This window comes from Macadamia integrifolia, chromosome 11, assembly GCF_013358625.1.
Source record: "Macadamia integrifolia cultivar HAES 741 chromosome 11, SCU_Mint_v3, whole genome shotgun sequence".
In the NCBI taxonomy this organism is placed as follows: domain Eukaryota; kingdom Viridiplantae; phylum Streptophyta; class Magnoliopsida; order Proteales; family Proteaceae; genus Macadamia; species Macadamia integrifolia.
Window position 1 is genome coordinate 25,164,285 of NC_056567.1, and position 6,329 is coordinate 25,170,613.

Genomic DNA, 6,329 nt, shown 5'->3' on the forward strand with positions numbered 1-6,329 from the left:
TTTTTTTTTTTTTCTTAATAGTGTTTTAAAAATCGGTGAATCGAATTGCGAATTGGCTGTTTCATACTGAACTTAGCCAATCTTGTTGGGATGGATGAACCACGAGAAAGAATGTAAGCATCAATTACATAAAAAGTAAGAATTTTAATCCGGTTCGGAAAAATTGCCTACATTCACCCGAGAGAACATAAGATTTTTAAGTAAACATGAAAAAATTCACTATACCACTCTCCACCTCAGAAAGTGACCTCCCTTTACTTGTGTTTAGGGTTTTCACTAGGGGTGCAAGTTTGGCTCTGATGGCCCGAATTCGCCCTTGGCCCACCCTGATCCCAAACATTGATCAACCCAGAAATTTTGGCCTTGAGGGTCAGCCCGATCTGAAATTTCTGACCATGAGTCAAGTTCAGGGCGGGTAAGGGTTGATGTCTTTAGCCATCCTAGCCCGCCCTAAACCTGGCCTTGATTTTTTGCCCTGATGTTCACTTTGGTTATGACCTTAGTTGTGACCTTAATGTTAACCATGATTTTAAGTCAAATTTTAGATATTGTTTGACATTGACACCTCAAAAACCTTAATATATATATCTTCTCACCGATATCTTTCTCCTTCCATGTTTAATAATCGCTTCACATATCACTCTCGGACATTAGGGTTTCAATATTTCACCGCTTGAGTTCACATTGTGTTATGCCTTCTCTCTCTCTCTCTCTCTCTCTCTCTCACTCTCTAGGCGACTATTTTTATCATTTTCTTCTTTTCCACTGGTGAGTTGATTCGGTGAGAGGAAAAGAGGCCCCTAGTGTCATGGCGTCGCCGAAGCTGACACTGTCGGAATAACCTTTTCTATTTCCGGCATTGATTTTTTCTTCTATTTATTCTTCTTTATCTTTGGAAAATAATTTTACCTTGCCTCCTTTCCATTAAATGTCCGAACTTAAAAATCTTTCTGGCAAGTCATTAATAGTGAAGATTTGTTTGTCCAAATTTTAGAACTTGTTCTCAAACTTGATAAAAAGGTAACTGAGCACTCAGTCTGTTATATAATTTGCAAAAGTCACTTTGCTTGTGGTTCGCCTTCAACCCATGGATAGTCGTGTTTTTTTAGCCAGTACATTTCATTTATGTGAGTATGTAGTGCATAAGTACATACAGATTTTCAGAACCAAATATGTTCTCGGTTTGGTTTTCGGTCACATTAGTCATTAGCACTCCCTTGGACTGAACTGAAACCAAACTGAATACCCAAAATCAAACTCGTTTACAACAACATGAAGTTTGTGTTGCATCCAAGGGACTTTTTGGTCCCTCTCCTAAATTTTGATTTTTGGTTAATGGGGATTATGGGCCAATCAGGGCGGTTGTGGGCTGGGCTTAACCCCAAAGGGTTGAGGCCTGGGTTGAAGTTTTGTTGTCCTGAGTCAGGGTTCAGGGCGGGTTTGGGCCCAGCTAAGGAGACTCAAGGTTGGGCTAGGGTTTTGAGAAGCCCAGCCCAACCCGGCCCTATAACACCCCTAGTTTTCACATAGACACACAATATATATAGGGAATCCAAAATCAACACATAATAATAATTATACCATTTTTGTATATGTAATGGATTCTAAACCGGACCCAATTACAAATACAAATCCAATCATAATTAAATAGACCCACAAAATACAAAAGGTACATAACCAGTTACAACACGATTCTGATTAATGTCGTTTCAAATTTCAAAATTCATGTAGAGATTCTCCTTAATCAATGGGATTTCATATCAATGGATGATTCTAGGGTTCTTTGGATCGAATCCAATCCAATCTGATCCGATCACCAATTCATGTTTTTAAAACCTTGCCTATGATTAGGAACATCTACCCACCTTTATTTTTTATAGGTAAATCATATAAAACCATGAGTCCATGTGAGACCTCACTCCTAGGTTTTAGGGCCATGAGAGCCACGAAGCAGTTGTCCTCGAGGGATAAAGAAGAGTTGAACTTAGAATCCTTGCTTCCTTTGACAAGGTCCTTGCCAAAGCGTAGGAGATGTGATCCACGATACAGAAGCATACATAGATGTTAATCCATTATAGAAATCATGGGTGATAATGGTGGGACCATAATATGATAGAAATCGAAACTAAAGGAGGAGGGTAGCGGAACTTACCTTGTCAAAATGGCAATCCTAACATGTTGCTCAACAAATTCCGCTCAACGGACTAAAATTGTAATTTGCTATCATGTAAGCTCATAATAAAATAGCGTTTGTGACGTCAATTCTGTTCATTTACAAATGATCATATATTTTTTATGGGCTTTTAGAACATTGTGGCTTCTCCTTATCTTATAAATATAAATTATAAAAACCCAATATTTTTTCAAAGTTGCAAAATACTGTCTTGATCACTCAATTTCTTAAGGAAAAAAGAATGCTCCATGGATGCATACAAGCATGATATAGGGTTTCATTTTTTGGTATTTTATAGGTGGGAGAGTCTTTTTACTGCCATTTATATCTGATCACAGAGGTTGCACATTCAACGAGCTTTTCAATTCCTCAAAATTTAATTTTGAATACATTTCAAGTCATCATAGGATCACTTAAAACACTATACTATAATCATAAATACTGTCTTATGACCTTTTTTGATGTCATTATATGTAAAGTAATTATACCATAATAGGTGGCATCTAGTGATATTGCGAAAATCACATCGTAGGTGGCATCTAAGAGATCATGATAACACAAAAATTTATTTCGAACCATAATGGGAATACTAAAAATCAACCTCCTTAAACATCATGAAAGTATAAAAATAGTATTTCTTTTACAAAAAAAATAAAAATAAAAAAAAAGAAAAATAGTATTTCTGAAACTTCATGGCTATAGGGAAAATAACCAACTAAATAGATCCTTAAAACTGTTTCTTAACCAGTCATCAAAAAGACTTTTAACTAGCTTTTGAAACATCAACCAAAAAGCCCTAAACTGGTGATGCCAAAATCAGACATTCATGCAAATATTACCTATATCGTAATAATATCATAAAAAAATTCAACAAATGTTCTATGTTTGATTTTTTGGATCCCATGACATTTTGAAAATGAAACAATCGTCATTTTAAAACAACAATATTACCTCGTGACATTACGAATTTCACGAACTCCTCAAGGCATTAAATGCTTTATAAGTGAAATGATGACATTTAGAAGACCATTGTTCTGTATGATGACTTTTAATATATGTCACGAAATAGTGGTTAATGCTTAAAATATAACTGACTGTAATGTAACATTTAATATATGTGACAACAAAACAAGCTATGGTGACATTTAGAAAATACGGCTTTAATATTTTTATATGCCATCATATAATATAAGAGTCAACCCGTTCTAAGTAGGTTGGGTTACTGGTCCTAGTTGTGGAGATAGCTTGCATTGGGTTTACCCATCCGGGTTATTAGGCCAATGGGTCATCTCCACTACAAGTATTAACTGTAATAACAGCCAATAACATTAAAGTTAATTTAATAACATTTAATATGACCTAAAAGTAAGGTCCAAACACTACAGACCATAACCATCTTAAACTAACATAGACCCATAACAAATATATAGAGGAACCTGCAGACCCAAAATCCATAATTGGGCTTAGTTAATCTAAAAGACCCATAACACTTATAAGCCATATGGGCCATAATACTCTCACAAAAGAGACTTAAATTGCACCCACAGATAAATAATAAAGGCTCATTAATCCTTTTTCTTTTTTGGATAGAGCTCATTATACTTAAATAAAACCATGAACAAAACGGTTTTTCTAAACTTCATCAAAATTATTTACGTAATATTGTAGGCTTCTTTATCAATTTTCAACTTGGTAAGAATCTTTCACCCACCATCCTTTTAGTGAGTTAAGAGGAGAGGACAACCGTTAGCTAATGATTGTGCCTAGGCTATTGCATATTCTTAAGATTTTATTTTTTAATAATGTAAAGTTGATTCAAATAAAACACATGAACAACAACACAAGGTTTGGATACAACGCATCCGGAACTAAGGAGCGGAATATGATCTAGTCTTATAGGGAAATCGATAGGGTCTTCGGGGCTAGGGTTTGGATAAAACCAAAACAATCTTTAATGATAGTGTTGTAGACACAAACTTGCAACATGATTGAGTACATGACAAAAGTTGTTAGAATAATAAAAAAGAAGGGGTATGGTAGACAAAACCCTTTACTTTTTAGAGATTATGGTCAGCAGCATGCCCAATCTACACATTCCTAAGAAGCCAACAACGAGTCCTCCAACAAAACCCTTTTGAAGTCGGCTTTAGTAAAACATCTAGCATAGATGCCGTCTTGCGCACCAGACATCGAGGTCCCGAGGATGAGATCTGAAAGGGATTCATAGGTGACAATGGTCCCGGCTGGAAATGCCACTTGGAAAAGTTTCTCCAGTGAAGCAAGGTCATGCCACTTTGAGAAACAACTTGATTATCTAATCTAGTGTCATCAACCTATGGATCCTTTGATGGATAGGACAAAGGTTCTTCAGATCCAGAAGGAAGGCCAATGAGAGCATGCGGAACCCACATTAGACTGTAAGGAGCGTATGGCTATGCTGCTAGTGGGGCATCTTTCGCCACCAGTGGATTCTACTTAAATGGTGATGGTAGAGGTGATGAAGCTGAGGGTGGCAGAGATGGGGAAGGTGGTGATGGGGACGATGATGGTAGAGGGAGGATGGTGGAAACTGTGGTGGAGGGGATGGTGGAGACCGTGGTGGAGGGATGGTGGAGGGAAACACAGGAAGGGCACACAAAGAGCAAGGTCAAAGCCAAAATGATCTTCGCCTACTGCGCTAGAGTGGCATCCAATTGCTCTTGGGTCACGAGAAGCAATCGATATACATTATCATATTCATTGCCTTCAACAGCAATGATGTCGTCACCATCTCATATTGGACCACAAGCCATGGCAAGGACTCGAAAGATTGGGGAAGGGAAAGAGGACAAGCATAGAGACGAAAATTAAAACAAGCACAGAGATATAAACATACACAATGGGGGAAAGAAAACCTTACCTTAACCCATTTTGGGTTTCCAACAAGATTCAAGAACCCTTTAGACCTCTCTAGTTACCATACTTCCACAATCCCACTACCAATTAAAATGACCTAAATTATGGGGGGGGGGATAGAAGAATGAAAGAGGGTAAGGAATGAAGAAGTAAGAAGCAACCATAGTACTAATCCAGGGCTTGCCCTGGTGGATGGTAATGCTCTCTTCGAAAGTGCTTAGGGCCTTGGTCACCCCTTGCGTGCATCTAAAAAGGCATCAATATTAGTCTACCATAACTCTTTCCAAAAAGTGTGTGCCCTCTTTAGTCCCGATTCTAGCCCATTTGTGGATCCTTCCTTGATTCCTATGTGAGCCCTTTTGCACACAAAAAAAGTGACCATGGTCAACATGGTTATCAATCCTTAATGGTTATCAAGTAATTGTAACCTCCACACTAGTAATTGACCTCTTGTTCCACACTTATATCTCTTATGGCCTGTTTATTTATGGGGGTTTTGATGGGGTGGGATTTAAGGGGGGGAGAGTTGTACATATTTTCCCGAAGGCATGGTAAAATCGTGTGTTTGGATATAATGGGGTGAGAAATACTCTAGACAACATTGAGAGATGAACTTTCCTGTTTATTGATGTGGCTTTCATCCCATCCCCTTCCAAAGTCCTACCAAAAGGTGGAACTTTGTGGGGGTGGGAAGTCATTGCATTTAATGACTCTCTTTTTTCAATTCTTTGTTCTCTCTCTCCCACAACTATTTGCTAACCAAACAAGGTTGGGGTGGAAAATTCAAACTTTCCTCCAGTTTTACTTTCCCTATCTTTAACCCCACCAACATGTGGGACCCAGTAGTCATACAATCCCACTTCAAACTCCTCTCTAAACAAACGGGGCCTTATGGGACTTGCCCAATGAAGCTATAATTTGGTGCTTGATTCCACCAGTCTCACCAACGTTGGCTCCCTCCAAGGCTTTCCACTAATCCTTTGTTTCTTCTTCTAGTTGGATCTAACTTAGGTGCATGCCCATCCCTGTTTGACTTGAGACCCGCCTCTCCCAATGTGACCCAACCCAGAGACATGCCTTAATGCCTCTATCACTTATGGGACCCCTTACTCATCCGTTTCAACAATGCCATTGCGAGACCAACTTTGCAATAAACTGGCTTGCTTGTCATGCTTTCTTATGATGGTCGTCATACAAATCATTTTGTTAACCATCCTCAAGCCTTAGTTCGGATCCTTCACTCTGATGTACTAGGGTTCTA